Source organism: Sinohyriopsis cumingii, chromosome 7, assembly GCF_028554795.1.
Source record: "Sinohyriopsis cumingii isolate HCF-2022 chromosome 7, ASM2855479v2, whole genome shotgun sequence".
NCBI classification, from domain to species: Eukaryota; Metazoa; Mollusca; class Bivalvia; order Unionida; family Unionidae; genus Sinohyriopsis; species Sinohyriopsis cumingii.
The window spans coordinates 59,361,739-59,389,596 of record NC_142967.1 but is presented as its reverse complement, the minus strand read 5'-3'; the positions used below and the strand labels follow the sequence as shown (position 1 = coordinate 59,389,596).

General features: G+C 39.2%; 1 long non-coding RNA gene across 2 annotated transcripts; it reads left to right on the top strand.

Moving 5' to 3' along the window:
- The first annotated feature begins 149 nt into the window (after positions 1-149).
- On the top strand, positions 150-27,274 carry LOC149795340 (uncharacterized). Of its 2 annotated transcripts, XR_016422311.1 has the most exons (6): positions 150-261; positions 2,990-3,184; positions 3,863-4,126; positions 10,284-10,475; positions 20,022-20,098; positions 27,111-27,274. It is a non-coding gene; the product is annotated as an uncharacterized LOC149795340 (long non-coding RNA). The 2 variants fall into 2 exon arrangements; XR_016422310.1 differs by lacking the exons at positions 20,022-20,098; positions 27,111-27,274 and having other exon boundaries at positions 10,284-11,201.
- The last annotated feature ends 584 nt before the right edge of the window (positions 27,275-27,858 follow it).

Here is a 27,858-nt window from a genome sequence, read left to right as displayed (position 1 = left end):
TTTGATAAAGGGAGAGGTCTCCATTAAGATACAATCCTGTCATCATCTCTCCTCAGATTGTACATGGGAAACAAATTTGGAATTTATCTTTTTATGCAGAGATATTTTTAACCAGTGAATGAATTTGCTGAAGGAATAATGAAATTAGCAAAGAATGAGCGATGGCATTGTGGCATTCGTTACCGACGCTAGCTCGAGTGTTTTGAGGGCCTGCTACCTCTACAATACTCGGACCCAACCTCCGAATTCCAGTTCACAAAGGTAAATATTGGAAGTAGACAAATTATAATAGGTAACATGTACGACCAATGAAACTGAACCTTACAGGTAATGGATATATTGTAAATAAGATAGGAGAAAACTTAATTATCTGTGGAGATTTCAACGCCAACAATGAACAACGGGAAAGAACACACTTGGACATAAAAGGGAGAAATGTTGAAAGGTGAATCGCGTCATCTAACCTTGCTATTTAGGCACAAAGTCATATGGTGTTGCAATAACAAATGACATTTGATTTTACAAGTGTAGATCTTCATCTTCTGGGGGGAAAAACCTCGGTATTTTCGCGAGTGATAACAGTTAATAACATTTCGGAAGGTTGTTGAATCAACCCTCGTATCGCTACCACATGTACCATTTAATATAATACTACATTTTTAACATATGCCCATCGGTATTATCCGGTTGATTTTAAATCCCAGACGTATGTTACTGTTTTTCTATGGAATATATACATGTCTAGAAATTTGGCTTTATCATTAAAAAGGTACGTAATCGGCACCAAAAGCGAATTATTTAAGAAGGAACTCAAGGACAGCTTTAATTTTTTTGACAACATCGCTCATAGCCGTCAAATATAAGTAAATTATGAGGAGCCGTAGGGACCAAAAGTTGCACCAATGACAAACCAGCAGTTGAAATTTCAATCTCTTATGTCAGTAATTCCAAATTCCCAACAAGAATCCAATTAGAAATTTTATTTTTTATGCTTAGCTTGTCTGTTTTTTCCTTTTGAATTCCATAGCGGTGGATAAATGTTCCATTTTCTAAACCGAGCTTTTACAATTTGTCGGTTGAATTACTCAGCGGTGGTTATAATGTCAATGTATTATATCGGGAATTCCAGTTTCGCACATTGAATCCAGTTGTTCGCCTTTAAATTTTTATTTCATATGTCTAGTTTTGACATTTTATCACAACCGTGGTCGCAAATTCCATACGTTGTTTAAGTTTAATTTAGGCTTTTTATATATAAATATGAAGATAAGACAAGAACTATGTGTATTTTAGAAATTTTGATATTCCAAATATTGGTTAAGATCAGAGCAAAAGTAAATATTGCAAGACTTAAGCACACTTAATTGCTGCCATCTTCTTCAAATATTTAAGGATAGACGATTTCTCTCGTTCGTTTCCATAATGTTTATGCTTTCTGCAAAGCTTTTAAGTTTCCAGTTTTATGTCCTTGCAAAGTTTATTTTCGTAACCAAAACAACAAGAATAACTGTTGTCTGTTTTAAACATTATCGAGTAAGTTCTGTTTGTATTCCATTAAAATAAAAGAGTTCAATGGCTTTATATTGATTGTAGCATAATGTTGGATAAAGGGATTGAGGTAATTTCCTGGCATGCGTGTGGCAAACATTGTTACCTTACTGCATATAGTAGTTGAATGTGCCACTTGGGGGACAAATATGAGTGAGCATTCGCCCACAGGTTAACATGCGGGGGCCTCTTGGGGGACAAACGGGAAATCCTATATTAAATCTGACGATATGTTTAACATAGGAATGGTATTACTGAGACAGGTGTTTATAGGGACAGGAATGTTTATGGAGACAAAAGTGTTTATATAGCGCTAGAAGTATTTACGGGGACAATATCTTTTATGGGGACAAAAGTGTTTATAGCAGGGGCCTCAAAACTCAAACCACCGAACGAACACGGCTAATGGTGTGCCATTGAGCATTTACTTGTTAGAACAGCTGCTCCATCCTTACCATTAAATCCACTACTTCCTATAACGTTTACACTTTACAAGGATGAAATGCACTGTCTTCTTGGTTTATGACAAATGGTATGACTGTCTGTATGTCCTTGATTAAAGTCGCATGCTGCCATTCGGCTGTATGCGACTGTTCAATGTACGCACGGCGTACTACTTGGTTTCGTCGGTGGGTACCTTTCAGCGTCTATCGACATTTTAATGTATCCACTGCATATATTTCAATTGCTTATCTGGGAGTGGCCGGGGAGGACAAGGACTGTAAAGGGCCTCGCCCCGTCGCCGCAGGTTGGTTTCTATTCATGCAGGGATCGTGGGTTGGAGAGATGTTGACTTGCGTTGGATTTTGAAAGTACATGGTCTATGCTTTTGACAGCTTGTTAATACTGGATGAGAAAGAGGTAGGTTTGACACAGAGTATCGGGTGATGTCCCGAAATTGTTTTGTTTGACTATGCACCTGTTACACTAGTTGTTAGTTTAACTGCGTTTTACATTTTTATTAATTATTGGTACCTTGTGTGGCTGGGTCTGATGTCTAAGGTTTATAACCACGTTGCATCTAATTTTTGTGGGGCTCTGGTCATTGGTAAATATTGGTGCACTTGCTTAATTATGGTGTCATATTCTATTATTTTACCGCCTTGTATGGTTGGACCTGGTGTCTTGGGATTTCGACCACCTTATAACTTTAGGCCTACTAATTTGGGGTAAGGTTATTGGAATCTACGGTAACTTCGATATTAGTTAATCTAATATTGCCACTTTGTACAGCACCTTATGGCCTGGGATTAGAACTATCTTATGCCAATTTTATCTGGGGTCTTCCTAGTAAGTTCTAATTTTGGATTGCTATAATGAGCCAATTTTTGTGCGACCTTCTGAAGCGGTGCCGGATAGTCAGGATTTTTAAATTTGTTATTAATTGTATTACTGATAGGATGAATGTTTTTATTGATGTATTATTTTTGTTCTATGTAAGTTTCGGATTTTGATCCAAGTTGTGAGACGCACCCTAAGAAGTCCATCTTATAGAGCTTGGATGTATCTGCCTCAACCAAAGGCCAGTACGGATTTGCGACGCCTAGCCCTAATGAGCTGGCCGCCGTTCCCCTCTTTATTGGATCTGCACCCTGTCGCCCGGCCACACCAGGTGTATTTGCCTCTTTTAATTAAGGTTTGTATATGCATTTATTTTTATAGACAATATTTTGTTGAGTTTCTCTTTGTTAATTCTATCTATATTTTGGATTGTAGCAGGGGATTATATTTTTTCTTTTTTATTGTCTCAGTGATGTATACCAGGATACTTTTATATATCTTACGATATTTCTGGATAGGCTTGCGGGGCCTTTTATTTCTTCTGTTTATCCTGGAATATTTTTCTCCGTACTTCGTACTTGGGCATCCGTTGTTGACATGTTAAAGTGTGTCTGGGGTGGGATAATGTGGGTAGATGATGCCTCCTGTATTGGTACGAAGCTGTCAAAGCTGTTGGTTAAGAGTGTTTTACCTGTTCTTATTCTTGTTATGACTTTAATGTCATGTTGGTTGACCACTATTGGGGAGCTGACATTTTGTGCACTTCCTTTTGAATGTAGTATACAGCCTGCAGCCTTCATGGATGTCGTCTCATTCCGTTTGTCATTTGTTATTGACTTCATGTCTGATTATACTGCAAATTTCCCGGACGCTATATTTAAGAGTGAGGGCTTCGGTGTCATTAAACTTATTTTTTGCTTAATCTGCTCTTTCATTTCCAAGGATGTCTATGTGTGATGGTACGTACATAAATTATACCGTACAATTATTATGTATTGGAATTTTAAGTCTCGTGTTTACTTTTTTCCAACAGATTTTCTCTGCTAGACGCGTTACCTGATTCTAGAGAGTGTTGCACACTGGTGGAGTCTCTGACTTTCACTGCCTTTTATGTTTGGGTATTTGGAATACATCTAATGGCTTGGTTTATAGCCGAAAACTCTACTGTGTAACTGGAGCAGTTTTCAGGCACTCTCGCCTGTAACGTGATGCTCTCCACCTGGATAACATCAGCTGCTGCGGTTCGCCCTGGCCTTTGGGACTTGCAGCCGACGGTATAGACTGCCGTGTATCACTGGTATCTATTTTCAATCTCCCAAATTATTTTTGCTCTTATTTAATGTGGTTCTTGTTTTGATCCGTATTCTATTTCATTAAAGTGTATTTTTTGGAGTTTTACAGATCCATGGGGCATGGGCAGAGTGTGTGACCATTTCTAGCTGTATGTTAATACTTTTAAGTTCTCTTTTGAGTTCATGTATTTGTCCCCCCCCCAGAGGCGTAGCTGGGGGGGGGGGGGCAGGGGCGTACATATGTCCCCGGGCGTCAAGGTACAGGGGCGCCAAAATGAGGCTTACAACGTTACATTATAATAAGTAAACAAGGGTAATATTCAAAAATGTGATTAAACGGGGAGGGGGCTGGGGCGCCAATTTTATAGTTCGTCCCCGGGCGCAAAATATCATAGCTACGCCTCTGCCCCCCCCCCCCCCCGTAAGTTTGGAACCAGTTTATGTATGAAAAGCTTGTTACATCTCTCGACAGTCCTGGTAGAGCGCTTGGGTTTATGGACTGAGGTCCTAACAGCGCACGTCAGAAGTAGTTCTTTTCGTCTTAACATAAGGGATGGTCCCCTGCTATTATTTGCCATTTTCCCCCGGAGTTGCTTCTGAATGCACTGGTGCAGACAGAGGTTGGTATTGAATTCGGTCTATTTTCTTTAATAATGCTGGGTTTGCTGTGGCACATGGCTGGCATCAATAATCTAGTATAGAGTAGAGTGGTTTGCGTTTCTGCTAAAAATAGGTAAACTGAGATGTCATCCTCTCGTATTTTTCTTTATTCGTACTTAAATTTTGAGTTGTAAAGTTGTTTCTCTCCTTATTTTTTTACTTTTGATCCTTGCTTGTTTGGAGTTTGTTTTGTGGTTTAATGATGAGAATACGTTTTTTCTTAATTTTTGTTTAGCGGTGAGAATGACGTTTGTTGATAGTTTTTCTTTTTCTTTAAAATCAAGGAAGTCTTGCACTTTTTTAGTATGACTAAATCTATTTAAGGTCTTCCTTTTCCCCTTTATGGCCTGTTTACAGTTGTCAATCCACCAAGGTACACGTCCCTCTCCTGTTTGAGGGATGCACGGCCCAGTAATCAACGACAGTTTCAACTAAGTTTTGGTTGAATTATTCAATATTGTCGTCGCACAGCTGGTCGTTATTCATTCCCTCATATACAGAGCGAAACTTATCCCAGTCTGCCTTAACAAATCACCATCTTGGAATGTTTGAAGTTTTATTTATCTTCACTGACATGTGTAGAGTGACACATATCGGAGAGTGGTCACTTCTTAGCGTATTTGTTCTTGATCAATTTCCCATTTGACAATTTCAGCGACTTTGCGAGTGCATACAGTTAAATCAGTTGCTGTTATTGATCCGTTTTCGGGGATTAATTTGGTACATGATTCATTGTTTAGTACAACTAGGACGGATTAAATAGTCCAGTTCTCAACAGTTCTCTATCTCCCATCTAGGTAGGTTCCTCCCAGCTGACATTAAAGTCTCCGCTTACGATTTCTGAATTTATCCACAATATTTGTGTAATTTTAGGTTTGGGTGACTTTATCTCCGCCTGAATCGTATAAGTTGACTAATATAATTTCTCTACTGCCAGTATTTATTTTAATTAATTGAAATTCCAGATTTAATTATGGGTCTTGAGATGGGCATGTGACCCCAAGAGTCTCAGCTGAGATCGCGTCACTGACGAAAGTCGACAGTCGGCCTCCTTTTTTACATGGGTTCTGTGCTTTAAAAAGCATGATAGATATCCCGGAATTCTTGGCATCTGATTTATTGTTCGTTCACGTGTATCTCCTGAGGGCATATGATATCCAGTTTGTGTTGCTCGTGTTGTATTTTGTGTATCAGTTACGGGCAATTTTGATTTATTCCCCGGCAATACCACTGTAATATGCGAATCATGCTTTTTGACTCCATTTCAGGTTGTGTGATTTAATACCTTCGCATAGAGTCACCTTTAGTGTTTAGATTCCCTAGTCACCTTTAGTGTTTAGATTCCTAGTCACCTTTAGTGTTTAGATTCCCTAGTCACCTTTAGTGTTTAGATTCCCTAGTCACCTTTAGTGTTTAGATTCCCTAGTCACCTTTAGTGTTTAGATTCCCTAGTCACCTTTAGTGTTTAGATTCCCTAGTCACCTTTAGTGTTTAGATTCCCTAGTCACCTTTAGTGTTTAGATTCCCTAGTCACCTTTAGTGTTTAGATTCCCTAGTCACCTTTAGTGTTTAGATTCCCTAGTCACCTTTAGTGTTTAGATTCCCTAGTCACCTTTAGTGTTTAGATTCCCTAGTCACCTTTAGTGTTTAGATTCCCTAGTCACCTTTAGTGTTTAGATTCCCTAGTCACCTTTAGTGTTTAGATTCCCTGGTCACCTTTAGTGTTTAGATTCCCTGGTCACCTTTAGTGTTTAGATTCCCTAGTCACCTTTAGTGTTTAGATTCCCTAGTCACCTTTAGTGTTTAGATTCCCTAGTCACCTTTAGTGTTTAGATTCCCTAGTCACCTTTAGTGTTTAGATTCCCTAGTCACCTTTAGTGTTTAGATTCCCTGGTCACCTTTAGTGTTTAGATTCCCTGGTCACCTTTAGTGTTTAGATTCCCTGGTCACCTTTAGTGTTTAGATTCCCTAGTCACCTTTAGTGTTTAGATTCCTAGTCACCTTTAGTGTTTAGATTCCCTAGTCACCTTTAGTGTTTAGATTCCCTAGTCACCTTTAGTGTTTAGATTCCCTAGTCACCTTTAGTGTTTAGATTCCCTAGTCACCTTTAGTGTTTAGATTCCCTAGTCACCTTTAGTGTTTAGATTCCCTAGTCACCTTTAGTGTTTAGATTCCCTAGTCACCTTTAGTGTTTAGATTCCCTAGTCACCTTTAGTGTTTAGATTCCCTAGTCACCTTTAGTGTTTAGATTCCCTAGTCACCTTTAGTGTTTAGATTCCCTAGTCACCTTTAGTGTTTAGATTCCCTAGTCACCTTTAGTGTTTAGATTCCCTGGTCACCTTTAGTGTTTAGATTCCCTGGTCACCTTTAGTGTTTAGATTCCCTGGTCACCTTTAGTGTTTAGATTCCCTGGTCACCTTTAGTGTTTAGATTCCCTGGTCACCTTTAGTGTTTAGATTCCCTGGTCACCTTTAGTGTTTAGATTCCCTAGTCACCTTTAGTGTTTAGATTCCCTAGTCACCTTTAGTGTTTAGATTCCCTAGTCACCTTTAGTGTTTAGATTCCCTAGTCACCTTTAGTGTTTAGATTCCCTGGTCACCTTTAGTGTTTAGATTCCCTGGTCACCTTTAGTGTTTAGATTCCCTGGTCACCTTTAGTGTTTAGATTCCCTAGTCACCTTTAGTGTTTAGATTCCCTAGTCACCTTTAGTGTTTAGATTCCCTGGCATCAGTGTACATACGATTTCGACTGGTAAGTGATTATCTACCTTGAGGATGTTCCGCTCGTGATTTGGACTACTACATGTCGAAGCTTGACTTTTGCTCTGTGTGATTGTTTGTTGTTGAGCTGTTTATTTCATTAACATTTTGTTTTATCTCTTCATATTATTTTCTTTCCAGGGCTTGCATTACTTTGATTTTGGGAGTTAATTGTTGCCTATCCTTTTGTTCCCTATTTTTGTTTAGTTCCGTTATTTGTTTTTGGTCTCTGTCTTGACTAGATGTGGGGGAGGTCTTAGACTGGATAACTTTAGTACTTATTTATTGTTCCTTAGCTGTAATGTATGAAACATTGTGTTGTTTCATATATTGAAATAAGTTTTTTCCTGATCTTGAAAGGACATACGTCTTATTTGGGGTGATGAGGCGTCTGCACTTAGTACACTTTTGCCATTCATATTTACATTTATCTGCATGTAAGTACATATATCACATTTGTATTGGAATCTACATCTGGCGGAGAAGTGTCCCCATCCTTTGCATTTCGTACTGAACCTAATTTTATTTTTATATTTATGTACTCCGTAGCGAGAGTTGTTTGAGAATTGAACTATTATTGGGGTGGGGTGGGGAATTGAACTGCAGCAGTACTGCTATTGATTTGTCCCATTTTTGTTTCGAAGTCGGTTTGCCTTTTCTGTTTCAAGCCGTTATTTTTCAGGTCCCTAATTATTTTTTTGGCGCCAATCTCATCTTTTATATCGATTTTCTTTATATCAGTGTGGTGGTTTTTTTCTGCTGGCTCATTTGATTTGTGGGAGGACGTAGATTTGTATCGAGTGACATTCACTCTGTACGACATAATTTTGCTTTTTTCGGAATATATGACCACTTGTTTGTGGTAGCACACTTAACTATGATGTAACTTTGCTTGGTATGCATAATTTGGAAGTTCTTCCCTGTTTTTTTATAAGCTTATTGGCGATGCTTCTATCGCTGCTATTACTGTTGGTTTGTTTACTAGTCATGAAAGTTGTTAGTTCTTTGGTGTGGAATTTATATTTAGGTTTGCTTTTGGATTTTAGCGCTAGGTTTGATGTTATCGTTTTCTTTATCTCTGGGCAGCTCCCTTGTGTACCTATTGATTTTGTTGTTTTGCTTTATTCCTTTTGAATTAGCTGTTTGGTTGGTTTCATTTGCCATAGCTATTTGGTTTTTTGTTTTTACTAGGTTTTGATATGTGTTGTTTTCCCTATGACTGTTTTTTTTTTTGTGTGTGTGTGTGTGTGTGTGTGTGTGTTTTTTTTTGACTGTTCTACCTATTCGTAATTGTTATGACCGGGCTTCTCTCTCTTATTTTAGATGGCCCCGGTGATTGAGTACTGTGAATTATGGTGCTCTGATTATATCTTGGGATGCTTAGGTTTTGGGGGTGCTTTTGATTTCTTGTCATATCTCGTTTTGTTTCTTTTCTGGGTTTGTTTTCATTTTTGATAGGTCTGGATGTTTGAGTGTCGTGCGTCTTGGTGCACTGTAATGTAGATTGAGCTGATTTTTGTTATGGGAGATATTGTGCTAATGATGTTATGTTTTAGGGACGGACATTTTATGTAGTTGGTTTTTTGGTGACCTTGGCACATGATGGCGATATGTGTACCTCTATTCCCTAGTTCGCTCTTCGGTAGAGACAGGTGAATTCTGAACTAAGGGTATTTCTTTTATACTATTGGTAGTAATTTGGGTCAGGTTTAATGATATGTTTTTTGTTTTTTTGTTAGTTTCGAGGGATAGGGATAAGCACGGATGTTCCTAATGTATGTTAGGGTACCTTGGGGATTCGGACCAGAGTTGGCGACTCTAGATCTTGGCATGGGTGTAGACGAAATAGGGATTGCATCGTCTAGGTTGCAGTGTGGTTTAATATTGACCTCATTCATTTTGAAGATTATTTCTGAATCCTCCTTCTCTGGTGAAGAGTGGAGTTAACGTTAAGGTGGCTTTCCTGAACGCTATCTTTGTTGCCTCCCGCTATTGTCCTTACGTACCGGGCTGGGTTATTCATCATATTTCTGTGTATTTAATTCCTAATGGATCTTCCTGAGAGATGTATTGGGACTTGCATCATTTTGAACGGTTTGTGTTATGGAAATGTGTTGGTGCTAATGTATTATTTAATGTTAGAGACGGAATTTGGTTGAACAACGGTTGAAATGAAACAATAGTTATTTGATGGTAAGAAGCTGTTAGTTGTACTTGTTGTTTAATTGAACGTTTGTTACGTTTGAGAGGAATCAACTCTAGATTACCTGTATTATCCAGGATCTAGTGCTCAGTGACAGAAAGTCTCACATTGATCTCTGAGAATTCTCTCCAGGTATGCACTAGTATGTTACCTAGCACCTGTCTTCTTTTTTCTTCTTGCTGATAATCTCTCAACCCGCTGAGGCCCAAGTTATACAAAGAGAGATACAAATTTGGGTGCGAAAAGTAGGTAAACTAAAATTTAATTTTTTATTTGAAATTTGAATTTATTTTGGAATTTGATCCGTTGTTCAATATTGTTTTGTATTTTTAAGACGAGGCAGACTTAGTCTTATTAAAAGGGATGGATAGATTGAAAGATGAAAAATATTAAAGTTATTGTTTCGCCAAAAACACAGAAACCTCGTATCATCCAAAGGTTTAATTCCTAAATAATCCTACCTTAATTCCTAAATTTTAACATTTACTTTCAGAAAATTAAATAAAAACTTCTTAAATTCTACGGTGGTTTGAATTTCAGATAGCTGGATGAAACTGGAAGGATGGTTGGTTGGTCCAGGAAGGCTGGCGTGCGTGGTTGCTGGTAGGCTTGCTGGCTGGCTGACTGGTGGGCTTGCTGGGAGGCTTGCTGGCTGGCTGACTGGTGGGCTGGCTGGCTGGCTGGAAGACTGGTAGATTGGCAGCCTGGACGAGTCGCTTTATGGATATATAGGTGTTTGGATGGGTGAAGAACTATGTGGGATGTTGTCGATAAATCCTCTCTGCTGAGTATCTCTGCCTTCTCCTTCTTAAGTTGCTGCTAATTAGCTATGGGGAGTAAGATGATTCTTACTTTCCCAGCTTTGAGGACTCCAGGCACGTCCGTTTCCGTCCCCTAGGGCCACAAGTATGAATGATAGTACGATTGACATCATCATTCATGGATTAGTCGTCGCTTAAGGCCATTCGCCCTCATGCGAGGAGCTAATACCTTTAAGGTCGGTTTTTTATTTTTTCTCCAAGTGGTAGACAAGCAAATGCTGACACTTGGCACTTTAAGACATGCACCACATGCTTCCTACTTAATCGTTAGGTGGGAATAGAACCATGCACCTGACGACATCCCAAACAGGAGCAAGCACGCACTTCGGGGATTTGACTATTGCGCCGAGTGGGTAAGAGCCACGCGCTCGACTCTGTCTATATTTTATACTCCGCATTCAATATATGGGCGACACAATGGAGGAAAAGTCAGGCTGGAGACCCCAAACATGAGGTGAAAATTTCGAAAACGACATGGACGCACAATATGTTAAATTTCGCCTAGTTATCTAAATCGGGCTATTCCATACCACTGGATGTGTTAGCCGTATTTTGTCATTAGGATCATGTTAAAAAGTTATACATTTTTCTAATACGAAATATTTTGGAATTTTGTGTATATAGTGTATGTCTTTTTTTAAAAAATAGAAATACCAATAAATAATGCTAGGTCTAAGCGATCCTTTAAATATTTACGTCTTGGTTTCATAACATAGAGTGCCATTTTGAACGGTGGCATAATGGGTCATATTTGCATTTAAAATAGTTTTGATCGAATTATGTAGTCAAATTGAAAATTCTTGGTAAAATATGCATTTTTATTTGAGCTCTTAAAAGGGCTGAGGTCCAACCTCTGACGGAGGGACCAGGGACCCCAGCATCTTGTTGGGAGAGAAGATATCCGCTACTATCATGTCCCCCCATCGCTGACGATGCTGAACGGGTGGGGCCTGGGTGTTGTGCACTTTTTAGAGCTCGTTGGTAATTAGTATCACCAGGGTAACTAGGCATATGCAGTATTTTCAGCCTCCTTATGAGTAGAACTTGTTGTAGATGGTTTTGTTAGAGGCAGTGGGGATATTTTCTCAGCTGGAGATAGAATTGTTCTAGAGGAGGAGTTGCAGAAGTCTGGGTTTCTGTGGCAGATCAAAATGGTCATATATAATTCGTTCAATTTTATCATCAACAATTATTTTTTTATTTTTTCTGGTGCACCTGTTCGGCAGGTGCCCTAATCACATGCTTAGTATGCTTAATGTGCTTAATCCGACCCTGGTTTTGAAATGCCAGAATCGTACTATAAGTCAGATTCTGTCAAGTTATCTACTTTGGGCTGTTCTCTACTGCCAGTTGTGTGTAATCCATACAGTGTAATTAGAATCACGTTTATTAAGTGAAAAATTTACCTATCCATATAACTTTAGATTTTCTTTACATAAATGTTCCAAAAATACAATTAAGAATACAAGGTCTATGTAACCCATACAGTTCTGTTTTCAGAGTCGATAAATTTGAGAAACTTGTTTCAAACAGTGAACAGATGAATCATATTTGTGTATAGAAGAGGGATATCAAAATGGGTTTTCAAGCCAAAATGAAAACCCTACTATACCAGGCAATTTGATTTAGTAGCCCTGAGAAAGGCTGAGTTCAGACATCTGTTGGTAAGACCAGGAATTGTCTTAGGTGTTCTGGTGGCATGAACTTCTTCCTGGTAGGCCCCTTGCTGGTGTTAGGAGCGATGAAGTCTGCCATCACCCGGCCTTCCCATTCTGTCAAGTCAACGGCTGGGCCAGGATGCAGAAAGCTCTTGTCATCTCGTTGACGATGGCAATCACTAGGAAAACTGGAGATTGGCAATATTTCAACTGGCCCTCTCTAGCTTTCTGACAGTATCCAGGATGGTATGAAGCTCTTTGGCGTGTTGCTGGCTTGTTTTACGTTAAAACGCACACCCTCCACTGCTAAGCCTGGTAGATAAGGCTATGCGCCAGTTGCGTCATCTGTTGGACAGTGGCAGTCGGATGTTGCTGCCATCTTTCCCGCTGTGTTTTCTTAATGTGGTAGGTGTATTTCATTTACTTTGCTTGCAGGTTGAGACGATTTGATGATAGCAGCAGTTGATAATGTTGTTGCTGCTGCTGATTTTATATCGGCTGTTCCAACTGCTTGACATGTTGCTGCTCTAGCAGGTTATTGCCTAGTTTTCTCTGGACATCTTTTGGTCTAGTCTTTTTTCTTTACTACCTCTTTCTGTTTCGCGACTTTCCCATCCATGGCCCCTTACTGAGTAGAGCTGAATTGTTTGTTCCTTTGTTTCAGATCAGGGTAAGTGTTGTTCTCTTCTCCTGAGCTCTCAAGCTTCAACCCGAAGCAACTGTCAGGCGCAGGCCCTTCAGTGCCCTAAGGGTGGGGGCAAGTTCATTTCCGTCGCTAGCTCCACTTCTTTTTTATGTGTTGTTGCTTGTTCTGTTCGCCGCAAAATGTGGCCAGACTGACAGACAGACAGATCGGAGATTATACTTGCGCACGGCCAACAGCCTATTTAGGGTGGTTAATGCCTTCACCGCAGTCTTCTTAATTTATCGTACAGGAGTGAACAAGATCTAGGCTCCCGTACGCGTTTATACATGCACTGCATGCTTCTTAATTAGTAGTCTCGTATGAGAAATGGCCAACCACATGGCATCCATTCGAGCGTGCGAACACGGGTATTGGGCTTTTCTGCGCGTGAATTTTATTGATTCTGCATGTCGAATGGGATAAAGAGCAGCACACTCAACATTCTCTTTGCTGCATGTTCCCTAACAACTTGGCCAGGGAGGAGGAATATGTCGGCTGGAGTCCTCAAGCGTCAGAGAGATTGCTGAACCGCCATATATATATATATATATATATATATATATATATATATATATATATATATATATATATATATATATATATATATATATATATAATAATAATAATAATAACAGGTCTAAGTGACCCTTTAAAATTTTGCGGTCTTGTTAGATCAAATAGAATTATTCTTTTATAACGGTGGCTAAATGTGTATTTATGTATAGATAGATCTTATCAAATCGGGTATTTCAAACCAAATTGAAAACACTTAAATATATGAGGAAAGTTTGATTGTCAGCCCTTAGAAGGGTTGATGTTCAACCAAAGGTGGCGGGAACAGAAATGTCCTCAGCTATTCGGATGGCATAAACTTCTGCTTAGGCCGCCCATGGGTCTTGTTCGGTGTGACTGATGTCGGCTATTACCTAATCACCCACTCTTGCCGGTACGGGATAGGTGGGTCCTGCATACTGTGGACCTTATAACGTTCATACGTTATAAATATCACTAAGGGAACTGGACACATGCATTATTTTCCCCCCAGTGAACTGATGTTCCTTGCTGCATGCATGAAATTTTCCTTTGTAGACGTTTTCATCCAGCCTTCACATTATTATTACCTTGCTGAATCCAGGACTGTCTTCATCTCCTCTGTATGTTGAAGTGCCGCTGGGGGATTTCTTAATAGGATGTCCATTCCTCGTGTTTCTATTTGGTCTAAGATGTAGTCCATCACGTGCGCTCTTGGTCGGATTGTCGGCTGCTGCTTTTGTTTTCGTTTTGCCGGCTGTTTCTTTTATTCAGGTTGTTTAAGTGGTAGTGGTGCCTTCGACTGTTTCTCCTGCTGTCTTGTTGTTGATGATGCTCATTGTACATCTTGCTTTGGTTTCCTCTTTAATTTTGGTTGCCTCCTCGGTAGTTGTGTTGGCTTTTCTTCACGCACCCCTTGTCGGGCTCCATGTTGTTTGTACTTGCTGTTATTGGCAATGGGTTTTGTAGTCCAGCTTCGGTATTTGGAACTGATGGTGAAGTGGTTGTTTTTGGAGGAGAGGGTCCAATCGCCAGTTCTTAGGTCAGGTGTGTCTGGTATGCGAGGTGTTGATTCGCTCCCATTTTGGTCCGGTGTACATCCTCACTGACCCTGACTTCTTGGGCACTTTGGAGGGCTGCGTCACCTATCTCCACAGATTATTCGTATTCTATCTTTGTTACTAATAATATAGAATCTCTTCTCTCAAACTGTTGATTTCCAGAGTATTGTCAAATTCAGCATATAAGATGACGTTCACCGTGTTGGCCAGAGCTGTTGCAAACTGAAGTTTCGATTTTACAGGATGGACACGTCCTTCGTTGCTGCCTTAGTCTGGAGTGAAGTCAAAGACCCACAATGCAGATCCTCGTGCATAATCATCGCAGGAATGTCGTGACTACTGTTGGTACTGTCCTGTGGCTTCAAACAGTGTCAAGGAAGATCTCAAGATTTCATATAATTTTTATGGACAAAGTTAGGTTCGAGGGGTCTGGTACACAGAGTGTGGCCATTTCGAGTGACTTCAATCTTGGACACGTTGACGTGTTGAAACTAAAAGGGAATGTGATCGATAGCTGTGCTGAGGTCCGCATAGCTGATGATGCCAATGGGCAAATGTTTGGGTAACTATCCTTGGAAAACATGATCTTCGATCTTGGACCCGGAGTCAGAGGTAATGGTAAAAGTTTTCACTCCCACTCGTCGTATCGGATACTTGACTGTCGTTGTGTTCAAAGTTTAACTGATGATGTTTCCCACTTTAGGTCAAATTTCCACGCGCCGTTCGTAAAGTCGAGCTTCTTCGGTGATGGTTTTGTACTCGTTAGCATCAATCATCAAATGGAAGACATTACTGGTTCGATTCAGTCATATACGTCCACCCGCTCCATTCAACGGATACTTGTCTTGCGACCATATATCCAAATGGAACGATCCATCAATTTTAAACTGCGACCTTATTTGCTTGTGTTTTGGCGGTCTTTAAACCCAACATTGTTATGTTCATCCTTATCTGTAATCAACGCTGTGTCGTTGAATTTGTCAAATGTGTCAGTTTTTCAAACATTTAAATACATTTAAGCATCGATATATGTGTTCCTGGCTTCTTTTGTGAACGTCAGGTGACTTTCTAGGTACGTTCGATAGAGTAAGTATCCATTCTGCTGCTGAAGAGTTTTTTGTTTCAATCCACTTCGCAGAACAACGAATGGATGAAATTATTGATGGGAGATACTCTGGCATCGCTGACTCGATTGGTGTAGTCAACTATAAGAACGTTGACTTTCAGGCACATGTAACTTTTATTCAGATCGATGTAATCTTGAGTGTGTCTTTTGATTTCAAATTCGATAGGGACTGAGGTTATCAAAGACGACATAGAATTAAATTCTACTCATTGGGATTCGTGTATGGTCATCATGGTGGGTGTCATGGCGAACATATCGAGTTCTGACTTGAAACATTCGAAAGAATCTCGGTACATCATTTTATGTTTCAGTTAATAATCAAATATATCCAATCCTCTGGTTGTTATTCTTTTCTTATTCTTTTTTTTTTGGTGGAATGTTTTCATGAGATCTGAAGGAATTTCGACGTCTCCTTCTGTCTCCTCCTTGCTGTGGCGTAAAAAAAAGATGAAATAATGCAGAAAAGGTCTTTTCCAGTATGAAATAACACAATTTTGCTTGCTCTCACGAAGGCTTTTTTGGGACTATGTCGATGAGGACATTTTGAAGAAATCAAAGTTTCCTTGCGTCAAAGCGTCATTTTTCAGAGCATGCAATCCTCGAGTCACCATCCATTTTATGATGGATACTACCGTGTTGATTTTAACATATCTCCTAAACCAAGTCCCCATTTTCGAGCGACGCCTTGCTACAAATAGTGATGATGTACAAATTACACGATGAACGTGTTACGTTTTTCCACCTTCATCTTAAGCATTGATGGCAAAATCAGCTTTGAAAGGAACGTCTCTAAGTAACTTAGCGGCTGTGTTTCCCACCACGACTACATAAGAAAACTATATAATGGGCATTGAGACTGATGTGCGATGTGCTTTACTTTGATGAAATAAATTTTGTATACTGGCATTACGGTGATATCCTTTTCGTGTAAACCAAAGTTTAATTTCTTCTTCGTCTTCTCATACAATGTCAAAGAAGATGGAAGGGTATGTTCGCGAGGAATGCTTTTTACAAACGAAAAGGATTCTCCTTGACTTTCTTGAAGTATGGTGTTAGCCGATTGCCAATCTTTTCAACACGACATGATAGGTTGGGGTGAACGATCAAACAAACGTGTTTGTGTTCGATCACACGCTTGACAAGCTCGGTTTTGCCTGAACCACTCGACGCAATAATCAGCATGTTAAATGGATGGCGATACAAATATGGCCAAGATACAATGCGTCCCAACTTTGACGATCTAAATTTTCGTCAATCACTTTAAGAACAGAGAAAGAGGAGGAAGATATAGCCATAGCTGTCGTGTTAAGAATTCTGAGACGAATATTGACGACACAAGACGTTTTATACCTTTAATACACGTGTGATGCTTGTTCAGAAGACACATTAAAAGTGAAAATTTAAAATACAAAAACACATGAGATAAATGACCTAAAATAAGATAAATAAAAACACCAAAGCTGAATATAAAGAAGTCAGTGTGCAGGAAACTCTATCGTCGAAATATGTCCGACGAAATCTAGGTACATACTCTAACGTTTTTTTCTTTCTTTTGGTTTCTGCACCAGCCACAGTCTCTAATTTCTCCTCTTGGTAATGGTCTTTCTACGTCATTCGTTTTGATGTATACTATTTCTTCTTCCACTATGTCGAGCACTTCTGCCACTATTTCTAACATTGTCCTGAATATAACGTTCACTTCTGGCATTGGTTTTAAATGAACTTCTTTTCTTGGATTAGTGACACATATATCTGGCATAGTCAGCCACTTCTTGCGTTGCAGCATCAAAGCCAAACGTTTCCAGGCACGAACATCTTTCCAGTGTTCAAGTAATCGCAGGTTACACATACTTCTTGGTAAGCTTGAAAAGTCGATCAAACGCAACGAATCTTTTCTCACAGAGAAATCAAAACACTTTTGACAGAATGAGTGTCTCGTGCACATCTAAAGTTTAAGTGGTCATTATGTCATTGCAAGTCTTGTTAATCAATAATCTACAATGAACCTGCTGGGAAATGAAATTGGAGAAACGTAGCCACACACACACACACACACATACACAGTCAACGTCATCCAGAATTCAGCGGAATCATAGGTGATGGAAAAAGTTTTGGTAATCCTCTACGTTCTAAACAGTCATTGACATCTTTTGAAGGAATTTACTGCAAAACCGTAGACAATGGTCATGGCATGGTAAGCTTCTATTTCAACGTCGTGTTTGATGTTTAAAATAGTCTTTCCCAAGATTCAATCTTCGTATACTCTGTAAATAACAACGGTTGAATAGTTGAGAAACAAACTGAGTATGCGTCTCATTTGAATCTTGACAAACTCCCTGCAAATGTGTAAATGCTTCTCCAAAGGTAACTCTGAATGTGCTCTTTTAAACAAGTCATTTTACAAGGAGGTCTTTCTTTTTTATGAAATAGTTATAATGTTAACAAACGACATCTTTTAGTCGAACAGGAATGTTTTAGCCACTATCTTACACACCACACCAAAACCACAAGTCTTGGAGAAGTTTCATCTTGAGCAAACATTTCTAACGTGGATTTTATATATATATATATATATATATATATATATATATATATATATATATATATATATATATATATATATATATATATATATTAAAAATAAAACGGCTTTTAAAGTGTTGTTATAAAGCTAATTGAAATACCAGTAATATTGGTATATCAAATTGCGATCCGCCCATGGCGCAATAATACGAATATATAAATATTCTTTAAACTGCAGGTCTATAGATCAATGATGAATTTCCGCTCCTTAATAATTAATCACGTATGAAAATATTGGTAAAAACTAGTAGTAGTCCCCGTTTTCAAAATGAACTTAACATAGTATACAATTTCATCGCAATCCTTTCTTTTTTCCGTTCCCCTCTCCACTATCATGCATAAGGGGCAGCATACGCAGAAATATGGAGTGAGAGAGAAATAATTTGGGCTGGATGAAAGCCTTTAAACTGAACTTGCACCAAGTAACCTACAAGAATATGGTTCATTGTAACGGTATGTTTACACTTTCCTTGGGATCTATCTACAGTGTTTATAACATCAATGTCGGCACTATAAGTTAAATTTGTCGGCTACGAGGCAAACATACTCTAACGTGTTTAATGCTTTGTTTTTTTTTTTTAGTTTCTTAAAGCTATTATAATGTTCTAAAAATCGATTATTATTAATTAAATATGAAAATTTCCAAACGGGCCCCCCCCCCCCTCTGGACCATCGTACCAAGATACTGGCGAAAATCCATGAAAATACAAGGGTTGAGAATTTTCGCTTGTGTCATACGACGATGTCCCTGGACCTATGATTGATGGTAAAGTTAAGTCAAGTCGTCCAAAGGAAAAGGAGAGAGAGAGAGAGAGAGAGAGAGAGAGAGAGAGAATTTTACGGTAGTCTGTTGTAATGTTAATTAAGGCAAACTAATGACTTAGATCAACTGTAAATATATTAATTACCTCTTGTTGGTTCGACATTCCGCATATTTTCTATTCCACGCTAATTTCCATACGCCTTACGTGAATGCCTAAGCGTTCAGTGTGTACAGGCAGATAATGTGTTTGTAGTACTATACTTTCTTCATAATAACAATCTTTCATGTTTAAATCATAAGAGAGAGAGAGAGAGAGAGAGAGAGAGAGAGATTTAATCAATGTGATCAAAAACAGAAATTCAAAAATGAAAATAATCAACTTATCAATTTTCAAATGTGATTATGACAAACAAAAAAAGGTATATAACTACATTTTGTAGCGGACACACTCTCGGGGATGTGAGGAGTTCATTAACGAGGTCAATACACAGTTGCCCGGAGTATATCTTAACTGCGTTTAAAGGTCAAATATGTGTATTTGTATGTGATATAAATAAAATGTATCAATGATATACCATTTGTTGTATACATTATTCATGAAAAGGAAACAAGGCTTGTCGAGTTTCCTACTAATGAAAAATGCATACATCTCGTATATTGATACAGCGCACATACTATATATATATATATATATATATATATATATATATATATATATATATATATATATATATATATATATATATATATATATATAGAGAGAGAGAGAGAGAGAGAGAGAGAGAGAGAGAGAGAGAGAGAGAGAGATTGTGTGCGTGTGTGCGTTCCAATACTTCTTCCTTCTCTGAAATAACTATGTGTAGGTGTCAAAATCCTTCTGTGTAGTTGAGCAGTTTCTGACTGTTGAACACTTTCAAAAGAATAAATTATCGTACAGCAATCAGGCTACAGTGATTAAATAACATTTGTCGAAATGTCACTTGTATCTTGACAAACTGTAAATGCATTCTCAAAACTCACACGGTAAACAGCCAATGTCCTCTTTTATAGTATCCATGAAGACGCTATTATTTTGGTCCGACCAAAGGAATGTAGTGGCAGCGCGGAGATTTTCTAGCATGTTCCAGGTAAGTCGAGTCTTTATACTCCCATTCGTGAAGTGTCACACCACAATTGAAACAGTGTACTTTATCACTTTCTCCCAAGTAGACAAATCCACATATAGCTCATTGTTTGGGGAGTAGGTCCATTCAGATATTTAGGCTATTTCCCTTTGAACATCTGGAATCGATCTTCAAAGTCGCAATAGCCAGGTAAAGTAACAGGAAACGTATTCTTCTTTGATTGGCACATATTTTGTTCATGAACTAGTGGTGGTGGTATCCAGAGTGGTTTGTAAGTGAGTGTTGCATCGCTTTCGCTAGTAGAGCGGTATGGCACACGAATGGCATCGCTTTCATTGGTAGCAGTAGAGGAGCGGCAAGTATGTACGGCATCGATCTGATTGCAAAACACAGAATCGCACTCTAGTTGATCATTGGACTTGAAATCTATGGTGATCCCCTCCATCGATTGCTGTGTTGAATTATTCATCCTTCTAGGTTGGCGTTTGTACTCGCAATGAAGTATTGTTCTTGGAAGTCTTCCTTTTTATACCCGGAGAATGGTACCATCTCTAAGGTACCGTCCCTGAGGTACTATACAGTGATTGGTAGAAAGCCCAAAGATAAGTAGGGACACCGCACCACCATCTAGTATGTTCCAGGATAGCTAAAACTTTATAGGTACATGGATCCATATGGATTGTCAAACTACAACTGAAACACTGTAATTCGTATCCCTGTCCGAAGTAGACAACTAAAGAGGTGGGATTGTGTAATCGATTCCTATGCAGTTTGTTTAAAAATGTTCAATCGACTGCAATATTCAGACAAGAATTTGTATTCTTTGAATTTAGAACCAGCAACGAGACCATCACGTGATTGACGTATCGAAATCGTCGTGATTCTTGTTGACCGTCTTGGAACCTTTCTACAGCGAAGTTCAACTTGTCTGTATGGTAAAGTGTTGTGGTCTGGAAGCCGAACTCGTTTCTGGTACACAAAATTGAAAAACTTTTTCCAAAGGATGGCTGACAATGTTGTGGTTTTCTAAACGGACAAATTTTGTCTTGATCTCCTCCGTATTGTAAAGCTTCTTACAACACGACGAAGTTCACCACTTGACTCGATCCATAGTTTAGTGTCAATCCTTTTACTTTGAACTCGGTATGAATTTCTCCCCGTCGGTCTCGATTTCGGTATCCGTTGATTTTGGGACTACCGCTAGCAAAAATAAGGATCGTGTCTTCTACGTGCTCCTCCGTCCATGCACCTAAACCGTCCCCTTCGATTGTTGTGTAAGGGCTCCGAGGACAATGAATGTCCATTCAACTGTCAGTGTCAAAGCAAGGACTTGATCTCCTAAAAGTTCTGAGACTTCTTGCAACTTTAAATGAACTTTGGCTGTCAAGTACGCCTCAGTGATGACATTTCCAAAGTCGCTTTATCGTAAGTGACCTCTACCACCGTTCTCCAATTGGACAAAGTAAACTGACCGAATCTATAGTTTTGGAGCAGTTTCCTAACCTCCTGGAGCAAAGAAATTCAATAGGTGTTAACATGATTATTTTTGGAGATTTCAACTTTCACTTTGATTGTCCAGGAAACCCACGCACATTAAAAACACTAGGATTCTCTTCACATTTTCAACCTCTAACAGTTAGTTAGCCGACCCGCACATAAACATAGTCACATTTTAGACTAAATTCTTCATAGACTGATCGTTCGATATAGAATCAAACACAAATTATGTTCACTATGTTACATTTCGTTGACTGGCTCCAGTCCAATATTCAAATACGACATCACCCACGCGTATACCACATCTAGAAACTTACGCTTCACTTCCATGCGTATACCACATTTAGAAACTTACGCTTCACTTCCGACACTCCTATTCGCATTGTTCCCACTGTTAAAACAAAGTCATACTGACAAGGTTCTTTTGCGTTCCAGGGCCCAACTACGTGGAACGAATTACCCATTGATCTTAGACACAAGGATACTGTGATCTCATTTAAGAGTGCTCTTAAAACTCACCTATTTTGACTACAAGAACAGACTTAAAGACTTAATAATGTTCGCTTCCTTGTTTATTGTCGGCTTGTTTTTGTTTTGTAATTTCATGATATCTGTTTTTTTAATCTTGGCGTTCTATATGTTTGTATGTGTTATTTAATATTGTAAAGCGCTTATAACTTCAAAAAATTTAGGCTTTGTACCAAGTCCACATTATTATTATTATTATTATTATTATTATTATCATTATTATCATTATTATTATTATTATTATTATTATTATTATTTCAGATTATTTCAGCGTGTTTCTTCATCTTACCTTTTTCGTCAACTGGTTGAAAGTAGCATCTCGGTTCTGCCAAGTACTCCGTCTTGCATCAGACGTTTTGCTAATTTTTCCCACAAATAATGTAACAAGATTTTTGCATCAGACGTTTTGCTAATTTTCCCCACATATAATGTAACAAGAATTTAGCAAACGATCTTCTTCCTTCTTTGTTTTCCACGTGTTCCAAGGTGATGCCTTTTATGGAATGGTACTAATTGTTGAATGTCTCTTGGTTTCAGGAGTCTGACACCAACAGGGAAAGCCATTCGCCTCTTGCATCTATTTGAGAAATTCGTTAACGTAGCCTTACAAAATTTTGTTATTGGATTAGTCGTCCTTTTGATTTTGTTCTGTGGTAAGAAAGTGCCAAAATTCGAAGACTTTTAACAGTCGGTATCCAAGATACAGAGCACGACACTCGCCTACATTCCTGTCAAAGTGCGTTCTTCCTCTTTGTGGTAACAAGGCTGGTCTTGATTACATGTTTCAGCACAATTACGGTGTAAAAGAAACATTAGTTTTCCTTGGCAAAGATGTGATAAGACAGGATGATACAAAATGAGTTTGGGGTAAGACTTTCTATTTGATCACGCCTTCGTATTGACGAATATGTTCACATCAATGTGCTATGTCAGCATTTAGGGGTGTACTTAGAAAATGTAGAAGATGGATCATATTTTCCACACCCATGGATACAAAGGATACACATCACTGAGATTAGTCTATATCGTACGGCAATGATGTGTATTGGTTCGTCCTCCAAACGAACTGGGTTCAAGGGATTAATGTCCACCACGTTGTAAAATTCGGCAATGCGTCTAAACTCGGGATCGGTTTGTAACCTCGATCATACTACAGCTCCCACGTTTCTATCAGGTTGTGTCATTGTTTTCCTAACCTAAGGCGTCTTTGGTACGTTTGTTTGTACAGTTCTTCCATGGTGAACTCTGAGAAAAGACTTTTCAGGTTTCGTTAAGGGAAACAAGTGGGGCGTCCGTGAAATAAGCATCCATTGAATTCTTAGACGATCTGGGGGTCTTCTAAGTCCTAGCCATTCCTTCGAAAGACTTCACGCATTTACGGTGGCAGAAGCTATTTCTCAAAGGATCAATACTTATGTTATTCAGGAAAAAAAATGTCAAAATTGGCCACAACAACTGCGTAAATGTCCACATCGGATTCCTGAAAGTCAAACGGGTTGGAAGAGTCATCTTGATACCAAGCGTATAATTCTTCTCGTTTTTCTCTCTGAATGTCATCGGGATAGTGAACGTCATCTTGATACCAAGCGTAGAATTCTCGTTCTTCTGGTTGCATGTCATCGGGATAGTGAACGTCAGGCAAATGTGGGAGTACAGCGTGTAATTTCTTTCATTCAAAACGTTTTAGGCATTCGACTCAAAGGCATGGAAAAATAGCTTATTGAATCTTTAAACTGTGCTTATCCCACTTTCATGTAGATGACTTTTGCTCCATTCATGGTAACTGTGGAACATTTGGTGCCTTGTTGTAAATAATATTTCATAAGAAATTGTCCGTATCCCGAGAAACACTAAGCCATTACTAATGCATATCGACGACAGTCCCCCGTAACGCTGGATGTCCTCTTCACTCCAAGTGCCGTCGATATTTTGTAAGATTCGGCAAAGGATGCAACTTCCCAGAAATATATTTTCACGCCTTCCTGGAATCTTACTACAATTGGGACAGTGAAAATAAATAGATTCTTGTATGAAATTTTCGCAAACCCGTTTCTTGCGTATATTCAAAGTGAAAAAAAGACGAAATCCCTTGTTTCTTTTTGGTCTTGGTCTTCAAGTCTTCTATTAGTTAATTGTTGCAGTTTTGGATGTAGCATTGATGTTCACTGCTTACGAATTGGTTACAAAAATTGCATCTTTTTTTCCCTGGACAAACGCGTGTCTTGGAGTTATTGGTTACAATGAAATCTCCACAAGTGTGGCACAATCTCAATAATTCGCAAGTAGTTTTCTGCTGTTCAATTTGTTTTATGAGATGATGTTTTTGACAAGAGAGAATGACAAAGGTTCGCTTGCAAGATGAGCAGTGAGGTCGTTATTTTCCTTAGGCAATGCATGGTTTAGACCCATAACAACTCCGACATCTCTCTCGCATTCGTATACATAATACCATAACTCCTCGTACCCACAGCAGGCGCACCCCAATACAATGATCTTTATAGTTTCAGGCATACACAAACTATGTTGCAATGATAAACGGAGTGAAAACTCTGTCCCGCTAATATACTAAATGTTACGTTACGCAGCCTTTCTCGTCTGATTCGAAGAGAGAGAGAGAGAGAGAGAGAGAGAGTATCCGCTCTGACAGAATTTTGTAACGCGTCTTTGGATTGGTGAAACGTTTCAATCCGTTTCTGTCTGATCATATGCTATATATGCAAGTGACTTGTCCTATTGTTTCACCTGCTCTGAACACATGGTACTTAGAAGCATCTACACTCGTTTCGGGGATGATATTTAACACGGAATATCTGATATGTGTCAAATCATAATGGGTCATTACCAGAATCACCGACACAGCTGTGTGGAAGAGAGAAATATAGGTAGAGGTAAAAGGATAGTCGTATAGTAAAAATAGAGGTAGAAGACCCCTGTCATCTTATAAGATGAGGTGTTCTGGACAAGGTGAACTATGAGATGATGATATCTATAGGTTTTCTGGACCACGTGAGGCATGTAGTGATCAGAGAGATGTGAGATGGGGGTTCTGGACCAAACGTATGAAATCTACTGTATTTGTTAATGTCCCAAAAAAATGTGGGTTCTGTACCAGACGTAGGAAACCCGAGGTTTTTAAATAAGAAAAACATGAGGGTTCTGGACCACTGGGTGATGATCAGTTCGATGTTGGTTTTGTACTATGGTAGACCACGTGGTGGTGGTAGTGAGTGAACATGAACGATGAGATGATGAATGTTTATATCACAAGACCTGACCGCGGCCTGATGTTTTATGACCAAACGTCAACGTTGAAACGCAGTCGGAGCAGTATCGTTTATCATCGAAGGGGCATAATCCCTTTTTGTTGACCAACAACGTGGAAATCATGTGTCGGTCATATTTGAAAGTTCTTATCGTGCAGTAGCAGAGACTAGCAGCCATGGCCTCCCTGTAATGATCATGGCAATTTTACTGACGACAGCCTTTATAGTGTCTTTGGTCATTTTATTCACCTCGCCCGTGTCCAGTTTTATACAGTACATTTTCGAACATAGACTGATAAACTCTACAATAGACGCAACGTTACACTCGTGTCTGAAATTTCCTAGGTCTATTTTATTGTCTGTGCAGTAAAGTAGACTATGACGTCGGTAATTGCTGAGCTCGAAAAGTTCTTAATGGTCAAACATATCCTGATAAAGATCCTTCTTCTGAACCTCGTAGACGAGCGAATCGATGTCGGTCATAAGTAGATGTGTGCGGTCACCACACCGCGACTTGATGAAGTCATAATGTTGAGTTTGGAGAAATCGAGTATGTCTGCTACAACGTACACAGGTTTGTCGAGTTTCAGACGTGTTTTTCTGGATTCGACGGCTACCAGGTGTTCGTCAACGAATTTCATGTGGACGAAAGCATCAGACGAGACAAGCTTATCACGGCGGCGCGCATCGTTTACGGTTTCTATTTTTTCCGCTTTCGGACGTTTCCAATTGTCTTGCTGAAGACGTTGTTCATGAGCTTGAAAAAATCCTTCTCAAAGTCCGTGGTGGCTAACGTGCGCTTCCGCGTGTTGAAATTGATGTAATGGCATATCCACGATGCCTGCTTAAACTTTAACAAGCGATGAACCTTGTGCGACACCAGCTCGTGTTTCAAAGCCTGATCGAACAGTCGATGATATAATATGTACTTGCTCTTGTTCATGCGAGTCGGCACAAGTTTTTTCACTCTGAAGTTTTCCAAACCGACCTCGTCCTTCTGCACCATTTGGTCCGGAGATAATGTCTCATTGTCGACCAGAAGCTATTCGGCGCAGAATGCATAATAGTTGTGGAGCTCATGCAGGTGTTCATGATAGATGAAATCAACGTCGACGAAATAACAGCTGAGCGGTCGTGTAGAAACTGATGCGGTGAACCAGCTAAAACCGCTTACGAGAAGTGGATGCGACATAGCCAAGTCGTACAAATAGTTTGTGTCCAGATAAGTGATGTATAAAGGTGGCATAGTAGGATGGTAGTTCGACATGTATTTATTGTTAGCCACAGTGTGTCTGTTTTTTTAAATATATATTAAAAACGGAAATTTCACCTAGTACCATCTGCTAGGTAAGCAAAAAACAGGTTCGGATCGGTAATGAGTTTGAGTTTCGTTCCACTGGTTTTCAGCAGTGCATCCCATGCCAGAGCAGGTCTAGCCTGTAAAGTATCTGACAGGTTTCCCTGAAATTTTGAAACGCGTCCGTGAAAAACAGCACATTTGTTTTCAGATACACATCGTGGTAATCATCAAGAGTCTGGCAGTCAAATGTTTGCCACACTTCGAGGGCTCTGTCGTATTTGGTGTCGGTGATATTGGACAGATTTAACTGGGAATAAAATGTGTCTTTTGAAGGAAGAAAAGTTTCATAGAACCTTTAGCAGCTCTTGATGTACTCTTAAGGATAAATTCATATTTGTTTTGAGCAAACTTATTTTTTTCTTTTCAGGATCGGCCTCGTCGAGGTGAACAAAGACAGGACTATTTTCAGCCAGTTCGACCAACGGGATCGATATAGACTGGAAGCTGTCTATGAACCTAAAAGAGCCAACCAAGGAAGACTTACACTTTTCCAAATTATTGGGGATGAATCTGATTTTGGTGAAAAATCGAACCGGATCAAGATGAGGGCCTCTTTTTTCCAGTATCGTCTTTTAAGTCATAGATGACATAAAATGTCTATGCAAATGTTCTGTTTGAATTTGATATATAAACTTTTCCCTTCCCCCCGAGCATCTGAATGGCTTGTGCTTCTTGACAATAACCCAAAGCCACGTGCTGGTCCAACCTTTCCTGTCGTGAGAAGCATTGCAAACATTTGTAGAAGAAATGCGTATTTATGGGGTGTTTGCTTTACTGCGAGTGACACAGGCGACTAAACTCCTTGATCAAGATGAAATGCGATTGATAGTAAAGGCAATTGATGATGTGTTGATTTGCTGATTTGAAATCATCAGCGGGTAGACTTTTAAATCTTTTTCTTGTTTTCTTCTAAGCCAGAGATGTTGATCGAAATATGACTTTGTGCTTATGAGTTTGGGAAGTCCTTGACTTCTGCTGAAAAACAGATCTTGGCTGTTCTGATGCTATCAAAATAAAGCTTATATTTGGATCCGCGATCCACATGATCCGTAGCCGGGTGCAACGCGAGGAACAACGCGCAGACCAGACAGCGGTCGTCGTTGTTTTTCACGTTC